Source organism: Apteryx mantelli, chromosome 16 (genome assembly GCF_036417845.1).
Source record: "Apteryx mantelli isolate bAptMan1 chromosome 16, bAptMan1.hap1, whole genome shotgun sequence".
Taxonomy (NCBI): Eukaryota; Metazoa; Chordata; class Aves; order Apterygiformes; family Apterygidae; genus Apteryx; species Apteryx mantelli.
In genome coordinates this window covers 14668559-14689619 of record NC_089993.1, presented here as the reverse complement: position 1 = coordinate 14689619, position 21061 = coordinate 14668559, and the positions used below count along the sequence as shown (strand labels likewise).

The following is a 21061-nucleotide window of genomic DNA, read 5'->3' as shown; positions in this document are numbered from 1 at the left end:
TCCTTCATTTTCTCCTTGCTAGCTCAGTTCTCCCCGATCTTCACAGAGAGGTTGTTCCTATCGCCTTAACATTTTCTTGAACAATTCCATTACGTCTTCTTTTTTCCCAGCTTGTGTTTCCTGATGCCTTTAGAAAGAAGAACTGGGAAAGATGCTTAGCTGGTATGAAATGGTCTATGGACTGAGAGGAATTATGGGAATTTCCAGCTGCTGAGAAGCTGGGCCAAGGACATTTTCCATATACTGGAGAACTTCTAATTTAAATGAGTATTATTAACTCTGGTTGTCTTCTGGTTGGTTTTTAGTTCAAAATTAACTAAACATATGACTGAATTTTTCTTAGAGTGGGTTCCAAAAGGATCCAGGGGACAGGAGACTGTGGTGAGACTTGGCAGGTAGGAGGGCTATAGGAGGGCTACCCCTGTGGAGCTTGCTCACTCCAGCTACAGAGCGCTCTCTCATACTCGCCCTATTACCATCTGATGGCTATTTTCAGATCTCAGCTTTCACTGAAGAGAAAATGATGGAGTGCAAAATGAAGGGGACCAGGTCATGCCAAGATGTATGTGGGATGGGTAGAGAGGATGTGTGAAGCACACTAAGAATTATATGCCCAGGGATATTCAGATTTGTACCATCTTTTCTATTCCTATTCGATTATAATTTGCCAAAATCAACAACCCTGATTTTAATACAGGTGCCTTTGTTCCCAGCAATTGCCTGAATGAAACCTGGGATTATGAGTTCTTTCCCACAGTCCTACTGAACCTTGGGAAGCATTCCATAGAATGGGTAATCCTTTTATTATTTATTTTTGCTTGCTCTGTTTGCTGTTATTAGCTTCTCCTATCCGGCTTCAATATTGCTTTTGTAGTATTTTGCTCTGCTACACCATGGCATGACAGAGGTGCAATAGCCATAACAGATGGATCTTGCAAAATTACCTTTGACTGCTAATGTGTCTCAAAAAGCCCAAATCAATTAATGTCTGGGATTTTAGTATTAAGAAAACTGTACAGAGGGGCAACCAGCCTTAGCAGAGTCAAAATTTCGGTTCAAGGCTGGAACGGAAAAAGGACTTGAAAATCTGCAAGTTGCCTTCCGCTCAAGCCCTTCAGGCACATTCTAGTATATAACATTAGAACCAAGTTAGAAAATTGAAGTAATGAAAAGAATTGCCCTAGTTTCATTTTTCCTTAAAAACTTGAATCTCAGCCCAAGATCACAAACAGGTCCTTTCAGATTTACAGACCTTTAAAGAGACGCTGGGCACTATTTTGGGTAAACCTGGACTAAATGATAGTTTAACATTGAAAAATACACGAAATCTGTGGTTCTGCATAGTTCCAGCATGAAAGCAGGTGAAACTTATTAAAAGAGAAAGATGGTTTGTGGTTAATCACATACTTGAGAAGCAAGCAAGGAGAGTCCCTCTTAGGGAGGTTTTTTGGGACAAGTCATGTCACATCTTTGTGTATCAGGTTTTCCATCAGTAAAGACAGGATGGGAGGACTTATCTGCCCTACCTGCCTTTCTTCATTTGCAACATACTTTGAAAATCCCTGGGGAAGGTGTAGTAAGTGTTAAAATTGCCTCTTTCAAAACCATTCAAAATTTCTGTCCTTGGAGGAGTAGGAAATCTCACCTTTTCTACAGTGAAGAGGCAGCAGCTGACTTATTAGTCTGAGTCCTATATATAGTGATCCATCAGCACCAAGATCAATTTCCTGAAGGTCACTGGCTCCCTTAAAGCCTGCCACCCTCTTTGAATTCAGATCCTGAATTCGCAAATGCAAATTCGACTTCTCTGCTCCTCACCTGCATTTTCCCTTTTTTCTCTTCCGATAAACACAGCCCTTGTAGCTTTAAGATTTTAAGACCTTTCCCAGATGGAAAAGGTCATTTGTCTTTCGCTACTCAACACTTCCTTCATGAGTTCATTTAAACATTGCCAGACATCAGAGGAACAGAGCTCAGCTGTAGGGTTATCTATTTCTTATTCCCCTTTTGTGTAGGTGGCAAAACTGATCTAGAACAAAACTGTTTGGTTCCCATAGCAATTTACAATGTGTAGCTACCATAATACTGTACTCTTCCCACTCCTTATCTACACCTGTTATTTCTTTCTTTGCCACCCAGCTCAGAGCTATAATGTCAGCACTATTTTGAATGGCATTAGGAAGGCTATTCCCCAAGTTTCTCACTGTTTTGGGGGTGGGATGTACTTTTAATCTGAGCAGTAAAAAGCTAACACGTTATTAATAAGCCACTTCCAGTTGGAGTCTCAATGCAAAGTTAATTAAAGGAAAGGGATGAAGGGATATTATGCTGCATCTACTAATCTTGGTGCATTATTTATATGAAATCAGTCATCAAAATTAGTCATGTGTGTTATCTTGTTGTGTGTGGTCCGGACTGAAATGGTGTGTTTGATTCCATTCGGCTCCACCGAGATACACATTTGATGTGTTATGCAGTTAGATCATATTCCGAAAGTTTATTACACTCCCTATCTGTCTCTATCTGCAGGCTCAGCACCGAGGGACCATTAAAAGCTTTCAGCTTAACTTTGTAGCGTGTCTGAGATGAGAGAAGTGACAAAAGTCGTCCTTTCCCATAAGTTAACAGGCGCAGCTGCCGAAACGTCCGCCGGCTTCTCGCCGCCTGCCATTATGTAACCTTGCAGCATTTTGCTGCGTTTCGGGCTGGAAAGTGCTGGTTCCGCGTCTGGCTGCCGGCCGCCGGGGCCGGCGCGTGAATCGGGACTGCGGCCCTCCGAGCCCGCGGACAATAGCGGCTCCGGCGCGGATAAAGGGCCCCATTGTCCTCCCGGCAGTGACAGCAGAGACGCACTGCTTGCGCCAGGACCCGTGCCAAGCTAAAGAGCGCGGCGCAGCCAGTCCGGGAGTGCGGACCCGCTGGCTCTGCCGCTCGCTCGGATACCAGCAAACTCTTATTCACTGCAGGTATTGCATCTGCTGGGGTTTTAACCGTTTCCTCTCACTCTGCTCCTAGGGCGTATGCCGGGAGGAATCCAGGCTGATAAAGTAACCTCAGGTTCTTCCTTCATTCTGGGTGGTCAGCGAACTGCTCCTTCTCTCCCCCGCTCGCCTCATCCTCTCCTGCGGAGGAAGCAGATAGAGTTACGAATTTCAGGCGGGGAGAATAGTTTAATGATCCCCCTTTAAGGTCACTGTCAATGCTGTTGCATAAATTCACCGACTAGGGGTTGCTGTAAGAGCAGTGCCGTTGACTGGAGACCGAGGGGTGTAGCGTTACAAAGCTGCGCATGGAAGTTGCCCACTTAAATCACTGAAGCATTTTAATTGACACGCAGTAACTCTCTCCTTTTCCAAGGGCTGCGTTTAATAGCGTGAGCACTGCTAATGCTGGTCACGGGGTCGCTCCGTGCTCCCTGCTAGGGCTCCTGGCTCGAGCTGTGGCAACAGCCCCGTCCCGGAGGAATGTATCTGAAAACTTCATCTATTCCCTGCTAAGGGGCAAACCTAAAAACACAGCCGTTCGTTCAAGCGCGACAGATAGCTGTGAGCAAGTTCTGCTCGAGCAGGAGGAGCTGGGCTAAGAAACAAGTGTCTGGCATGGCTGGGCTATAGCTCGGCGGGGCCACCCCAGGCTCCCCAGTGCTTCGGTTAGCTCAGGCGCGCTATGATTTTTTTCCCAGAAACTGCTGGAGAACTTGGCTGCTCCTTTTGGGGAAAGCAATGCAGAAAAGTGGGGGAGTATTCCAGCTGAGTGGAATACTTCCCCACCTTTCCTCATTGCTGTCCTTCAGACCTATTGAATTTTTAAACCGGTGAGGGGCTTCTCAAATTTCCCATCAGTATTTTTGTCTGAAGGCAGCACGTCTTTGCATATGTTTTCAGAACCTGGCAATGGTTTCATTATCTCCAGCTCTCCACAGTACTACTAGTAGTCTTCTGCTGTCATGCTGCCTTGCTCTTCACCCCTTCCATGTAGGCAACTTAACAGCTGATGCAAGGAGATGATAGGAAGCACATTTTGCAGTCCCAGTCAAGATATATTGATCCTAGAGAAGGAGGACCTATGCTTTGTGCTCTTGAGCATCTGCTATTTGTAGACTGCTTCTCAGTTAACTGTAACAGCCAGAACTTGTCTTTAAGCTCTAAAAGGGCAAAGTGGGAGAGAGTGAACCCCAGAAAGGACATGGTAAAATTCTACAGCATAGACCAAGATACATTTGCCCCCTACATATATTTTAGAAATTTTTCATCTTGAATCAAATGAACATCTATACTTGAAAAGCATTATCCTCACGAGGGATTGTGAAGTGGCTTAGGAAACCTAACAAATCCTGTGAGCTAGGTACAGCAACTCCCACTCCTGTCAGGTATTGCCTCACTCTGTGAACAGTCTCATTTTTTCCTAAGGTTTACTTCCCTTATCTGTTTCTCCCAGCGGGTGAAAACTGTGATCTTCTACATTATATTTCCTATAAATGGGGCAGCTGGGAGTGAAGCTATCAGCTAATGTGAAGGAACAGGAAGATGCCCGACATGAAAAGTTCTCTTGATATTTCAGGACAGCTTCTAGCACAGCTAGAAAGCAAGGCACAATCTAAATTATTTTCCACTTTTTAATTTTTTTCTCATTAGTTTTCTAGTTATAGTGGCTAAGAAAAGAATCAATACCTTCAGTTTGCTCACAGAGGCATAATTAGTCCTATATTCCAGTATGAACTATAGCAGTATAAAATGGATATCCCTTCATCAAGGTTAGATCCCCCTGACTCTTCTCACAAGATATTAATGAGACAGAAACATTATCATATTCCATTTAGCAGGTGTGAGGAAGGAGAAATCTCATAACCATTTAATTCCTTCTACAGTACTATCCTTCATCATCTTTTGCTAATTATGAAGCTGAAGCCATTTTCCTTTTTTTCTTTTTTTTCATTTAAAGCTGAAGATGAACTTCAGGAAACACCAAAAGCAATTTATTTTCTAGGTTTTGCTTTCTTCATGCAAAGGAATGCTGAGGTAACCTCAGAGGGTTTCATTTAAAAACAAGAGTTCAGAGGAAAAACACCATGGCTTTAGACCACTGTCTCTGTTAGTTTATTAAAATATTAGTCTTGTAGGTGTGTTGGATCGATTCACCTTCCTTGGTGTTTAAAAATAGCTGTGAGAATAATGGGTTTCATCAGAAATCATTAACTGGGATGTTACTTTCATTTTTTTAACCACAGAACAAAGTGTCAGAGCCAGATTAAATAAGCCAGAAAGCATTTGGAGTGCACACAAACAGCTAGCAATTTTTATATATACCTTAACTGTGAAAAATCCTGAATGATTTTAGCTGTCTTCTACTGAAGATTGGTCAGAATCCCCAAGAAAGGTCAGATTGTTTGAAGTGGCTGGTATTTGTACCAGCTGACATTAAAAGGCTCAGTTATTTATAGTGGTTCGCCTGAGTCCCCACAATGCTAGGAGACTGAATGGAAATGCTAAGATGAAAGGACGTTTCAGTCTAACAATTGCAAATAGCTGTAGTTTAGCAAAGTTATAAATGATGACACTATTGAGCAGGAGAGTTGCCCAGCTTAAGGATGGGGTTTAATCCTTAAGGGGGTAACGAGATCACATGGGAACCTTTTTTGAGGGGGTGTTTTAGTTTGATAATGTTTAACGCCCTGTGTAGTGCAGTCTGAACTTTCGGGCTTCCCTCCCAAGTTTTCCTGATGAGCTGTGTCATCCTTATCCGTTGATGTCAGCTAGCCACCATGATGAGATAGTTTTTTTAGCTAAAAGACTTGGACAAGGAAAGCAGAAAGCTGGGGTCACATGAGGAGACTGGTGGGCCTGGGAATAAAAGTGGATCCGAGCTCAGGAGGCTGTCATGCTCACCCTCTTGCTGTCTGGTAGGTGAGTAACACACCAGAGACCAAGAGGGAGAAAAAGAAGAGACATTTCTGATGAAGAGGGAAACACTGATAACATTTATAGGACAAGATAAGAGCAGTGTCGTGGCCAGTGGGAACAAAAGCTCCTGTGAACTGGCATGAAATTCCCCCAAATTTGTACTTGTCTTCCTCCTTTCCTGAAGAAGGCAAGCCACAGCTTCCAGTTTTACTGAACCTGTCAGGTCGGGGGAGGGAAAGGTGCTTTCTGCTCACTGGAGCTTCCCAAATCAGCATGGAATGAAAGACGCCAAAGGTTGGACAACGCAGCAAAAGCTGGGGGAAAAGGCCCTTTTAATCAGTTCAAGTTCATGGGAAATTTTACATCTTGCACCAGAAGCACAGAACAGCTGAGCTGTTGTTTCTTTAAATCAGCGCTGCAGTTTGATGTGGGATGCCTTTGGAGCCGTGCTGATCGGGCCAAATGTGAACAGGGTGTTATCTTTGAACAGCTCATGAGCCTTCCTGAACAGATAGCCTGCAAACAGACCCAATGACTGGCCCTAATCCTAAAGCCTTCCCTTGCTCAGATAAACTCCCTACAGCTAGAGGGACAGAGGAAATTACTGATATTCACTCATCTATTTATATTTAGACAAAAGATTAAACAGCTTGGAACTGTAATGAGATGTCCATGGCTCTACTCCTGCACACGTGTAAGCACTTGCAAAACTTCTCTTCATAGACTTAACTGGAAATGGACTTGCGATTGTGGAAATTTTCCAATAGACTGCACTTATTCAGCAAAGGAAAGCTATGACCAAAATGGTATTTTCAGTGGAAATTATTGAAAAACACCATTTTGCTGAGAACAAAAGATTTTAATTTCACTCCAAAATTCCTGTTATATTTGTATTTTCATAAAAGTCTAAACAATCCTTTGGAAGCAAAGCACTGTGACCTTGCAAAGATTACAGTCATGTCGAAACAAATCTTTCTGATAGGTTGTTCTGATGCAAACTTACTCAGGATTTCCACTTTGCAGGAAATTTCACGTTGGCATGTCCTTTTTCCAGTTTGGTATGAAAACAAAATTCAGAAGGCTGTAATATCCCTGGCTTCCAAGGGAAATTCCAGATTTCAACCAGCTTCGCTGAATACCTCTCAGTTGAGGTACCTGAGAAATTTATGGTGTTACAATGTTATTTCATGTTCCCTTCTCTCACCTTCTTTCTCTGTATAGACACTTCCCAGCAAATAACTTCCATTTTGTGGGATGATTAGAAAAACAAATGAGAAGCAGCACCTGTGTTCCTGCTGTGCTGTTCCCCATGTCACGGGATGTCACAAGTGACCTTCAGTCTGCCGCTTGCAAATGCTCTGCTTTTCACCGTCATGTTATTATAGTTAAACTAGGTGGACTGAGTGGGGGCTTGTGGTTGGCTGTGTTCAGCTGGCGTTGAGGGATGCCTCCAAGAAGCAATTTCTGACCATTGCTGACTGCTCTAAAAACAGGTCATAGAGGGATTTCAGTGTTCATGGAGAAGACATTAGCACTGGCACTCAGATTTTGTTTCAGGAGGCAGGAGACTGCCACTGTCAGGACTGCCTTGCTCGTATTGCTCTTGTGTTTATAAGATTGTCTTTACAGTCTCAGTGTCATTCCCATCCGCTTCACTTTTCTTTCACCTCCCGCCCCTGGCGTTCATACCCTAGACCAAGGGCCTGGTCCTGGGATACTAAATACACAAAAATGAAGTGACGCCTCCCAAAACCATGGGAAACTCTTTCTACCAGACCCATCTCCTCAGGACAGGCAGTTTTCTTCAGGGCAGCCCTGAGAAGGTGGGATGAATCTTCCCAGGAACTCAGAGTCATCACAAAGGTCCTCAGTTTTGCCTCCAAATACTTAGACTTTTCTAATATGAATACACAGCAAAATCAAATTGAACCAACAGTTCAGAAATCCAGCATAACCATTCAGGTTTACCCCTGGCCTCCTAAAACACAAGGCCACTGTGTAGCTTCCTTCCCCAAGAAGAGATGAAGGAAGAGACTGGTGACAGATGTTAATTAGTCTGTAAAATGCACCACTGGAAAGAACCCAGATATGATGGGGAGTCTCCAGGATTGGTTTCTTTTCCTTGGAGTTTATTTATGAATCCTACAATTAGAGGGGTGTCTCACTATGAAGTGTGCAGTACAAGGGAGGTGGCATTAAGAAGTGGCTGTTTTCTGAGTCTAGTTGTTTTCCTCCTTGCTTTCTGCAGTATTTGCTTTATCTTAATTGTAGCTATACATCTATCCTCAGAGTTTATCAGATTTGAGGAGATAAGCTATTGCCATCAAAGCCTATTTTGAGCTATGAGCTCCTAAGTAAATCAATGTTACATGAGTTAAGATTGCCTTGAGATTGTCTTTATAACATTTCAGCTGCCCAGTTCTGGAAAGAGTTTCTGATCAAAGCTCTTTGTAAAAGACAGCCTTAGGAATTTTCTCATGAGGCTTACAGCTCCATGGCCATTCCATCTCAAATGAGCTTTAATTAACAAGGCTTTAATGCCAGTGATTTTATGTTGTTTCAGAAGTGAAATATTTTATACTCTAGTGATAAGCACTGTATAGGAGCCAACCTAAAATTAGGGAGAATTCCATAGCAAGGGATGGTTTCTTTATGAATTTCTGCTGTTATAGAAGAGTGGAAAACAGTGCATCCTGCACTGTGAAGGGTATGACAGTATGGACACAGCTGAAGATCTGCAATAACTTTTTGGTCTATAGGATCTCAAACCAACATCTAGTCTCATAATTCGTAGTCTTGCCTACCAAAAGTGAAGAGATAAAATGTGTTAATGGGCAATTATGTCTTCTTTATTTGAAGTAGTTTTACCTGTTGCTCCTACATTCCACTTTGCCATTTTTAGAAACAAATTTAACCATAATTCTGTCCTTTTGAGTATCAAAAATGCCAAGCATACTTTCACCTACCACAAAATCTATCTTTTTCAGAGACCACCTATAGAGATTCTTTTCCTTGATTCCAGAGGACAGCTGTCACCACAACACAAACCCTACCACAAGCTCCCCACAGTTTGGTGTGATTGGCATTCTTCTCTCACATGATGGCCAGAATGGAGGATAAATAGGGAAGGGTGGTCTTGCATGTCAGAGCTGAAGTAAACATGTGGTAGCACTGGGTTGGGCTGAGACTGCCAGGACATACAGGAATAACTTCAATTATCCAGTGCTGCTAGGCTCTGAACCTCTAGAAGAATAAATATTTACTAGCCTAAATGAAACGTATGTCACATGAGTGTTTATTACAGTTTATCCTGGATACGTTAGAGAAAGAAAAAAGATGACTAAAAATTATATAATTGTCAAAAGGTTCATGACCTAGAAGCTTTCCCCCATGCTTTCCCCCCATGTGGAGAGGTGCTATTCTGAAGATCTACCACCTGCTAAATTCTTCCTGTCATCTAGAATCAGTCTCAACGGAAACATTCAGGTCTGTCTAACTGACAGTGCTATCGTTGGTGGCAGGAATCGTGGTTCAGGTCAGAGCATAATCACTGGCTTCTCGGGAGCCCTGAGTCCTTGCCTTGCTACAGCCACCAGTCTGTATTATGGATATGGGCAAATGGTTTGCCCTCTGGGGCTAGGCTGGTATTACTTCTTAAGTGAAGGTCAAGGCTGTGCTCAAGGTCAAATTTGTTCACAAATTTGGACGCAGGTGTGCTCCAAAGCACAAGAGAGAAGAGAACTTTGGCTTGTGCTACTTATAATGAAAGACCGAGACGAGCTCCTTCCTTCACTGATAGAACAAGTACAGATCTCGCTGGGCTGGACTGGCTTGTAAACACCATCATATACCCTTTAACGTGCTGTCACGTCTGCAAGGTGTGGTAACTAGTCCCAGGAGCCCAGACTCCTGCCAAAGCTGTGGTAACTGAAGGTAGGTGTCCAAGCAGCGTTGACCAACCCCAGGGTCAAGTGAGACAGGTAAGAAAACACATCAGGGGCCACAGTTCTCTGCTGGTTAATGTCTTTCTTCATTTCCCACTATTTTTCTTCTCCGGTCTGACTGTAAACTCTTCTGGACTGTGACTGCCTCTGATTACATGGTGAAATGACTCCTAGGAGTTACCACAAAGCAAATAATAATACCACAACTTTTTACAATTCAGTTTTACCTCACTTGAAGGAGTGGATCTGACCTAGCCCTGGCCTGGACAAGCCTCTGTCATGTGAAGGTTGCTTTAAATTATGTCTGGGCTTGACAGGACCCAGGTGGCCCAAAGAGACATAAAACATTGTTGCTCCCCCCTCCAGTTTGGTCCAGAGTGTTTCTCAGCTGTATCCAGGTCACTCAAGCAGCAATATAATGTTGGTCATCCCGTAACATTGTAAATCAGGCCACAAAAACACACATTTGGAACAGTTAATGTCATTGCCTAGGGCAATACCGCAGACAGGACTTTATTTGCTTTGAACACAAATGAAAACTAGAAATAAAAATGCTGGTTTTGACAGCAATTTAGTTTTAAATAAATGGCATATTAAATACTGTTTATTAGGGCAGCGGGTTAATTATGCAACCTCTTTCCATTGCATTTTGTTTATAGGAACAGACTGAATCACACCAGCTTGTTGTGTTTCACATCTGTTAGGGCTGGCTTTCGTTCTGGCAGAGCAGTTATCCCTTTGCAGTGTTTTGATACACATCACAGTGTTTTTGTCTGTAAAGCCATGTTATCAGACTAAGATTCTCAGAAAACCTTTGGGAAAAGCGAGTTTTTCTGATGTCTGGCAACACAGGCATCTTTCTATTTACCATCTTCCCGAAAATAAAAGTTGCTGTCATGAGGATAATTAATTGTACTCGAGAAACTGCTGGTTTATTTCTACTGCAACTTCCTTAACCCTTTTGCTGGTTTGGGCACTTCTGTAACCCACAAATTGTCATGCTTCCATAAGGTGAGTATTATTTTAACATTCAATAATAGGCCTGTGGGGAAGCTTTTAGTGACAGGCAAGCTACATGCTGATTTTCTTGGCAAATATGGTCTTGCTCACTAGTATCAAAATTGAGTCGATATATCTGGTCATAGGATTTTAAAATTCTCATAAGATAAAAAAAAATGCTGGTTTAAAAATAATATTGAAGAAATGGAAGCCAATAAAAACACCTGCAAATCATATGTCTATAGGCCATCACATTGAATGCATATATTTTAAAAATGATAATCTAAAGAACTTTTCTTGAGTGCCACAAATAGTAACAGGTTGGCTGTGTTCATACACGTACACGAGTGCACATGTACATACATACACTAAGATTTTTGCCCCTGTTTATTGGGTGCCTCTCTTTTTTGTGAGCCCAAACTGTGTTAAAGAGGCCTCATTTTCACTGGCTAGAGCTAAGTCTATTTGCACAAAACAGCTTGTATCAGAGTTTGGCCCGGAATAGCTTCTTTTTCCCCAATGATACGTAATAAATCTTCCATCTGAAAGATTTTCAGACACGCTCCTACTTGACTCAGGAACAGTATTCATTGGAAAAAAAACTTTGATGGAGAAGGCTTTTTTTTTTCCATCAGTAAAATCCAGTAGCACTAAATAATAATAAAAAAGCAGTTTGTGAGCTCATGTTGCTTTTGGGGGAATTTCATTATAAAAAAGTGATGAAAAAGTTCTAATAATGGTGAAATATCTGAAATTAGCTCCATGCTTAGAAAAAAAATACAGAGGTATTATTTTATTTTGAAATTTTGTCATTTGTTTTTAAAAGGCAATACTACATTATGCTTTACATTATATTAGAAACAGTCATGAGTGAAACATAACATTTAATTTCTATGAAAGCAAAATTTTTTCATTTGAAAGAAAATAAATTTTGCTCTGAATGGGAATAACATAGTTGCTGGAATCCCCAAATCTCCGTGCAATGGAATTTCTATTCCCTGTTTCATTTGGTTCAGGAGCAAAATTATCAAATGTGAAAGATCCCCCTCCAAAAAAGCCATGTTTTGATTCAACAAGCAACCCATTTATTTTTCTAAGTAAGTCATGCAGTCTTTTGGGTTCCAACTTAACTTGCTTTCTTTTATTCAAATGCTGCAATTCATATTTAATGGAAACCCTTCCTCTTCAGTGGATTCAAGATTTGGTGGCTGAAAACTTAGAGAATAGATGGGCCCATTTCCTTTTGTCCACTTCAGCATACTTTCTGTTAATGTTTTCTGTATGGAAATTGTGTGTACAATCAGTCTGTAAGGAATAGCTCCATTGATAGACAGCCCACAAGACTCTCTAAATTTTACAAAGGTAAAAATGCGTATTGAAGGTGCTACACTTCCTCCTGGGGTCAAAAGTGATTCCCAAGCACAATTAAGAACGCTTTTGTTCACGTTTCTTTACAAGAACTTGCTCTCTGCTATATAACAAGTAAGGAACTGTGGGTCACACGCGATACGACCCCAGGTGAACTTTGGTGGGAGCAGGGCACTTCTAGAGCGCAACAGCAGGGGAAGGTCCTGAGGACAGACCAGGTGCCACCCTGTTGATCATCATCTCTCTGAAGCTACTGGCTGCATTTTCCTGGGGAGGTTCTTCTGCCAGTTTTGGGAGAATACAGTGAAAGACTTCAACTGATGCTCCATCTGAGATCTTGCTGCGAGTCAGCAGCCACCTTCCACGTACGGAAAGTTTGTGTGACAAAAGCAGTGTGGAGCTCCAAAGGTCCCACACTAGCAAGAAGTAACAGGCACTGGCCAGTACATGAAGTAAAGGCTTATTTCTCTTGGGGAGAGAGCTAGAGTGATCTCTTAGAGGGAGCAGGAGTGGAACATGTTCATACAAGGTTGGCAAGAGACTGTTTGGAGAAAGTTACAGTGCTTGATTTCATAGCTGAGATTGCACAAACTAAGTTGAAACAGGAAGTATTTATGAATGGGAGATGTAGATTAACTTGCAAGTTGATGTGACTGAAGACTGTCATCCTGTTGTCATAAAAAAAAAAAAAGTAAGAGAGGCCCAAATAAACAGCCTTGCTAACTGAAGACATTTTTATTCTGAAAAGGGCAGAATAAAAGGCTCTTTTCAGGTCCCTCAGGCTCTACACCCAGCGACTGTGAGTGCCTCCCTGTTTTAACGTGCTCCACTTAGAGAATGGTATTTGTTTTCTTAAAGTGTAAAATATAGGTGGCCTCCTTCTGGGGCAAGAAAAAGAGCACATTGCTCTGAGGTATCTCAGCCTCCTGTTCTCCCCTGTAAGGAGCTGTGGAATAGTCCTCCCAACACTTTTGGTTTTCCCCTCATCTCTAACAGAGAAGAACAATGCCATGGGGAAGGACAGCATTTCCGGGGTGAAAGAGGAGTCCAAGCATCCCGACTGGCTTGCACCATGTGTAGTTTCTACTAATGCCATCCAGGTGACACACTGTCATATATTCTTCTCTGTCCTCAGCGCTGGAGAGCAGCAGCTTACAGCAGGTGCCTTCAGTGCCTACCCCTTTTCCTTCCTCCAGTGCTCTCCTAAACAATTGGACAAGAGAGAGGATGAAACTCTGCAGCTTGGCACCGGAGAGTGCTGAACTTCTTGCTGCCCCTCATGTGCCAATTTTCTTTGCCTGCATTTTTAACATGAATAGGGACAGGAATAAAAAATTAAAAAAGAAGTCTACATGTTTAATCTAGCAAAAATACTATGGCCAGGGAAGTGCTAGTGCTATGGGAGACAGACCAAAGAGCAAAGACACCGAAGCCAGGACTGCCAACCTACACCACAGCTCTCTCCTCCTCTTAGGGGCAGTAGCTAGAAGGAAGGTGACATTCATATGATGACCAGTTTACCGGTCTTGCCTTCATTTGGTTGTGCAGATAAAATCAAGCTCTAAGGGGTGACATTTTTTTCTGTTTACAGCTTGTGCTCAGCCCTCCCAGTCCTCCCAAAACAGCTCACAGGGAGAATTTCAAGGGCAAGGCATTTGATTTTTCCAAGTACTGGGGTTTGTTTGCTATAATCCAGCTCCAATTTGAAGTGGTGTCACTGGATGCATTAAAACATTCCCTTTTTTGTGTGCTTTCCCATTCAGGTTTGGCAATAAAGAGGCTTAAAAATCCAGAAACGATCCTTCCAGTTGTTGTTTTTGGGCACACAATACAAGCATTGTGCATTGCTTAAATGGAGCAGATTCCAGTTGTTTACACTTCTTCATGTGGCATTGTTAGGCTTAAGCAATTTGTCTGCTGATAGCCCCATATTAGGAGTTCTCATTTGCAGCATAATTGGACGATATGATCAGAAACAGATCTGTGGTAGTCCACAGATGACTGCCAACTATGTGGAGTGATAGACAGCCTCACAAAAAGGCTACGGGACAAGCTAAGCCAGAGATGTTTTGCTAGTCTGAGTGGCACTGTTGTGTATGAATGATTCATGCTTGTCATGAAAGCAAACACAAAAATGTGTCAGATGCCATCTAAAGAGAAGGTAGCAAACGAGAAAGATGTGACAGTCCTTCCAGCTAAAATTTCTTTTCAGGACTTTTGAGTCTCTGAGCTGAAATGCATTTGACTGTTGTAAGACTGTTGTAAGACTTAATAATAATAAAAACAATAATAATAATAATAATAATAATCCCTTAAGCCTTTTCAGGTGTGTTGATGTTTGTCATCTGCTTTGAACTCTTAATTTTGCTTCTCTAGCTAGAGAAGGGCATGCTGTGAACAAGGGCAATTTGATACGGCTTTCATTTTGGAGAAGCTTTCTTGGAGTTTTCCAGTTTCAGGGAGCTGTGTATGAAGCTATGCATACAGTCTAATTAAAAGCTTATGTGGTTGAGGTAGATAAATAAGGGGAAGTTTTATTTGAAAAGAACACTTGCTGCATTTTAGCAAGGCTTTCAGATGAAAGAGATTTTGAGTTTGATTTGTCACATCCCACAAATGTTTGCACCTTCATGCTGATCTGCAGATTGGCTAATTTAATTCCTGTTCCCAGCCTTTTCCCATTGGATCTGTGTTGCTGCACTCCATTTTATATTTATAAACTTAAAATATAGTTTGTACCTACCTGCCTTGCAGGTTATCAGCCTCTGCTCTGCAGCCCACAATGAAGACAGCTCACCTTGAGCTTTCAGGCTGTCATTTTTTGGCCTTGCTCTGCAGGAAGCCAGACTTTGAGCATAGCATCTGGGGAAAAAACTTCCTTGTTTAGTTTCATCTTTCCAGCTCTTTACAGGTGTAAAACCATTTCTTTAAAATACAACTGTAGCCTGTCATGATGCCATTTACTAGGGAAAAGTTCCATTTTCTGAGCACAAGCAGAAGGTAACGTGGTATAGCAAAACAATATTGACTACTGATGTCATTCTAGACGGAGCTGACACTAGCAGCTAGTGCAACAGTGGCTCGTCTCTCTCTGTTATTGTCTGGCAAAATTACAAGTAATTGGTAACAAGGCCTTGTAATGATCTGGACTGTAATTTTCCATGCTGAGTGTATTCCTTTGCCTTAATATTTTGGGGAATATTCTAGCAAAAATAGTTCAATTTTGTTCCACAGGATGAAACATGAAGACAAAATAAGTTGAACAACCTTAAAACACTTCCTGCAACTATTTCATCCAGAAGTTGCAGTGTTATTTTGCTTTGGAGTAGGAGAAATTGAGCTGGGGAGCTCACTTGAGGAGCAGGACATGACTTTTTAAAGAAGAACTTTTGAAATCACTGAGTATTGCTGTTTGCACATTCTCAGACTGTTAAGCTCTTGAGGGTACCATAGCAATCTCCTAGCCAAAGACTTCAACAGTTGGACTTTGCTTTTGCAGCTGCTTTTCCAGGTTGATGAAGACCATTCAATATCGGTATGGAACAAGGAGTTTGTCTCCCTCCCTTTCAACTAGCCCTACAGCACAGAGGCCAAAATGAAACTGCTGGTGGGTATCTGAGAGAAGAAAGAGCCAGGCCGGGATGCAGCAGGAGGAGAGGATTAAGACTGGATGGGTTAATAGAATAGCAGCATGCCATTACATCCCTTTCCAGCTTTGGAGAACAGCCCAGTTTCTCCACATTTGTCCACCACCTAGCAGACTGACAAGACACTTGCCTCGTCCCCCTGTCAAGATCCACTCACAGAGGAAAACACAGCCTATATACTTCTATCAGTTCCTCTCAGCTCAAATGGCAGAAGTATGCCTCGTTTCTCTGAGCATCCAGTCCTGCTGGTCAGGTAGGTGAAACTCAATAGGTTTCCACCAGTAGGAAGCCTTGTTTTTTTCATTTTTCTTCTTAAAAAAATAATCCAAGGGTATTTCATTAGCAAACATTAAAAGAACTGAATTGTAGCGTCTGGCATTTTGGCCTCTAGCACTTTATGAGAATGGTATTGAGGAAATGAATCATGGTTATGTACTGAAGGAGGCTGTTGTTAGCCAGGCCATTGCCTCACACATCCCAGAAGCTGGAATGCAGACAGTAAATGAGGCAGGGACTTCTGTGAAGAGCACAGATGACTGTGAGGTTGAGGGAGCTGAGTCCCAGACCAGAATCCTGGACTTTCTCTTGGAGTCTGCCAGGGAGTTCCGATGTGATGCTTGATAAATAACTTAGAGCAAGCTTTCCATATGACTTTGCTAATGGTGAATTCCTCCTTTCCTAAATTCTCCTGAGACACAGAAAGATCCAGTCTGAGAGCAAATAAGGATCTCACCTAGCTCTGGAACAAAGAGAGTTGTATTTTTTTGTCTTCTTGAAGTGCTGGATATTCAGTTAGTCAGCCCCTACATGACTCACATTAGAAAATGTGACAAGTTTGGGCTTAATCCTTCCAGGCCTTATCTCACAGAGGTGTTGTAAAGATTAACTGATGTTTGTGAAGTATTCTCAAACTAGAGTAACAGTATAATTGGAAACTCAAAGAATATATGAACACACCTGGGTTCAGTACAATGGTTGTATATAAAGAACAGTAGATAAGACCTGAAATCACTTGTGAAATGATGAAGTTACAAGAGAATACAAACCACACATGGGTTCAGTGAGCCCCAGCCATCCTTTGTGCTAAATAAAGTGGGAAAAATAGCATGCATTGAGTTAATACATAAAAGCACTATAATAGGCATACAAAAGGAGCAAATAACAATTGCACATGCTACTTCAATTACCATTTCCTACTGTGCAAGTGTGAGCTCTGTTAGCATCAAGTTTTGCTGGTATAGCACTGTGTGTGGGTGTAATTGAGTAAAATGCATGCATTTTGTTTAAAGCAGCATGGAATCCCTCCAGGTGAACTGAATCTTTCGGCACACAGAGGCTTCTGCCATGCAGTGTCATCCATGACACCAGGATCTAGAGCTCTCAGACACCTGCAAACCTGTGCCTGTGTTTTAACCCAACCCTGGGAGGAGCTCCTCATTCTCGGGCCTTATGAGCTACTGATACCTGATATATTTCAAGAAAACATTTCCCCCATCATGGAAATACCATTGGTTCTGGAGCTGAGTGACACTTCCATAGTGAGTAGGAACAATGTGGAGCAGCTCTGGAAGAGAACAAGGAAATGCTAAGAGAAGGTGGCACTTAAGGAGGTTTGGTTTGATGTGAAGAGGCTTTAGGAAGTCCTTTCCTTTTCAGAAAAGAACTGGAATTTATTTGCTCTTGCTAGACTTCCTTGTCCTACATTTTTCATTCACCATGAGCCAAAGTAGACCAGAATACTAACCCTCAAATTATTGGCAATTTGTTCAGCTCTCTAGAAAAATGCCTCCAATAAACACAAACCCAGCTAGTCATTGTAGCATTAAATCAAACCCTAAAAGATGAAGAATGCTTCTTTCACTGTTTTATCTCAAGCCAAAAAGGATATTGCTTTACATTTTTTCGAAATAGAAGTGCATAGCTTTACTGCTGCCTTCCAGCATTGAGAGATGTTTTCCCCGGTAAGAGCTCATTAATTTGAGAGTAGGCTTGATTAGACTAGAACTGAAAAAGACCGAAACATTTCATTTCATTCTTTCATGCTAATCTCTTGGCAGAACAACCCCCATTTTGCCTATCGCCCCCACTGAAAACACAAACAAAAATAAGAGCTCCCCCTCCTTCAAAATCTGTATGGACCACAAAATAGCCTGAAGGACTCTTTTGTTATTACCATAAAATGCATTATACAAGTGAATAAAATAGCTGTTCGTAGCTCAGGTCTATGGGATACTAGTAATCCTATATAATTGCCAACTTGTGGGGTGATTGGTGAAAGAAACCTTAAAGCCTTTTTATTTTATCTTAGTAATGATGAGGGAGTTACCCAAAACATATGAATGCACCTCTCCTCCTTTAGACCATCAAAGGTTCAACAATGAATTCCTTTCTTTGAGAAAGCTGGGCTTTAGTCTGCCATGAAACTCAATCCATGACCCTCTAATTAATTTTGCTAAATAGATTAGCCAATTGGAGTTGCTGCTTCGGAGGGAAGCTGCCCCCAAAACAAGTTTTTCCCCATTCTCAAGGTGAGATGTTTTGCTCACAGGGCATCCTTTCAAGTGCACTGGAGTACTTTTAGACTGGATTAGCTGAGGCAAATGGATTAGTCTTTGTAGGTATTAGAACCAAGGGCCTTTAAGAAAGGAAAACAAGGTGCCTAGTTTCACCAGTACGCCACTAAAAGCTACTTAGTGCAAACATCCGTAAAACTGTCAAGAATGAGGACTTGTAAAAGCAACTGTAAGCACATCCTCAAGCTAATTGTAAGACACACATTTACACAGAAATATGCAAACTGCAAACACAGCCTGAATAGGGACCATCACATGCGTATCTGATCTGAGGGAGCATAAAGAATTTTTACTGGTGTTTTGAAGGACACTTGAAACTCCACAGCATCTGCTAATTTTTCTTCCAAGCAAGCCAGTTGATTAAGGCATTAATCCTTTCGCAAAAGTAACCATGAATGACTCTCCTCTTTGCTGACTCTCTAAGGGTCCAAACCAGAAAAGTGCTAAGTTTTACAGAATGGGGGACTCCACATGTCAGTCGTAATGTGCAAAGATTCATGATTGGGTCCAAGATATGTTTCTTGCATTCATTTCTTGTCCAAATGTAAAGCTGTAAAACAGCAGGAGGAGAATGCTTGTGTGAAGCTTGGAAAGTGACTGAAGAAGGTAGGAATTTAAAATACTTCTTTCTCCTAAATGGTTGCCTCCCTTATCCCAACAAGCATTGACTTGACTTAGCATTAATGAAGGACATGTTCCTATTTCTGTAGAAAAGTTTAAAAAAGAGAGACCAAAAAACCATAATTTAGATGGATAGGTAACACATACCCCAAATAATAAAATGTACATAAATATAGTTAAAATACAGTTGATGTTTGACCTGCTGCTCAAACATTCAAAGACTATTAATCGGTGGAGAGGGCTCAAATGCTGAAGAAGAAACCATGTTTTTTCTCACATGCTAATAGGTTACTTGAAAGTCATATCTAGTGTCTATATTATGCACCTCCCCTAATAATTGCTTCTCGAATGGACAGTGTAACATCTCCTTGGTTGTAGAGGAGGTAGTGACCTGTGCTTATTCCAGGAAAGACAGATTTCCTTTGAGGATGCCATCTTACTATGCTGTGTTCAAAAAGAGGGTTTTGAAACTCAGTTCCTCACTGGAAATTCCAGGAATAACTTTTTTACAAGAAAACTGGAGAGGAATTCCATTCCTTTTCTTTCAGATGTATGGATCAAGGAAGGCCTTGGTTGATTTTTTTTTTCCTATGCAAAAAAAGGGAGTTACAGAGTCTTCTTTATTTTTTCAGGACCTTTCCTCCTTTCTGCTTTGCCAGTTGAAATGTGCTTTCTCCAGTGATGCTGGTAATCCTTTTCTGATTTTGTAAAGCAAAGAACTTGGTGAAAGCCTGTCTGGTTGCCCAGAAGGGTGGATAATCCTTGGATTTATTAAATGGGTTGAACAGGGACCAGATAACTAAAAGGAGGTGAGTGAATGGTAAATATTAGAAATGGCTTTATTAAATAAAATAATGCTTGAGAATTTTTCTGTTTCAGTATGTACACTACACAGAAACTCAGTAACAAGCTCATATGTTATGTTGGGATAGCAACACCTCATTAAGTATCCTTTAAAGATACATCTCTTTTGCCAACTGGGTGATAGCACACAGAAATGACACATACATTTGAGAATGTGTTCCAAATACCATTTTCCTTATCTATTTCATGAGTACTGTAGAAATGCCTATAAAATCATCCTAGAGATAAGGATCTACAGATCTGTAGCACCTTCCATTCAAGGTCTCAAAGTTTATTATGATCATCAGCAGAACCTTACAACTCTCTAAAGAAGTGAATACATTTTTCCACGCTACATATGTCCTTTTGGCAGCTACATTGGGAAGAGCACACTTAAACTGGGAATAAAATTGGCCTTTTGGCTGATTTCAGAGCTGAGCCTGCAACACTCAATCAGTGGACACAAAGGAAGTTGCAAGTACTTAGACCTCTTCCAAAAATACCAAATGAATATTCCTGGTTTGTATTCATGCAGATGTAAAATGCTTATCTAAATTGTAAGTGTTGTTTTCAGAAACACAGAGCAACTGCACATCCCACTGTGAACGGTGGGAGACATGGGTGCTCAGCACATCTGAAAATCAAGGCCCTTGGGAAGCAGCATTCTCTGATGTAACCTGCCAACAGCGCTACCATCCAGCATACAGGCAGCTGAAACGGTCTGTGGAAATCAGAAGGGGCCTTCCTTATCTCACAGCTTCATACATGACCACTTCTCTGCAGAAAGCGCCGCTGTTGTGTGTCCCAAGGATGTGCACATCACTGTTTTTTCTGAGTGTTAGAAAGATCAGCTAGCTGGAGAGTGAGCATCTTCTTTAAAAAAAATTGCTTTTTTGGGGGAACTCTAAGCCAGCAGAACTCCTGGAAATCCTACACAGTCCTTTTCAGTGAGTAGATGAAGGTTCCTTATTTACATGCCTTGATCAATGTGCATGCTATTTGTTTGTACAGTCTAATGGACAACTTCCCACTAATGACATATTAGAGATTATGTTTGTTTTCATTGTTGACTTTAGCAGGAGAGGAACAGGCTTTTGGTAATATTCTGAACACAGTCAAGAAGCTGTTTTCCCCTGTAAGAAATTAGCATCCGAAGGGTACCAGCT

The 21061-nt window shown here is 41.6% G+C and overlaps 1 protein-coding gene across 1 annotated transcript in view; it reads left to right on the top strand.

Moving 5' to 3' along the window:
- PDGFA (platelet derived growth factor subunit A) overlaps positions 1-9010 on the top strand; it is a 120183-nt gene extending 111173 nt beyond the window's left edge. Inside the window, exon 7 of the mRNA XM_067306408.1 lies at positions 8888-9010. The gene's annotated coding sequence lies outside the window, so the exon portion shown is untranslated. The remainder of the gene's footprint in view (positions 1-8887) is intronic.
- Positions 9011-21061: the final 12051 nt, after the last annotated feature.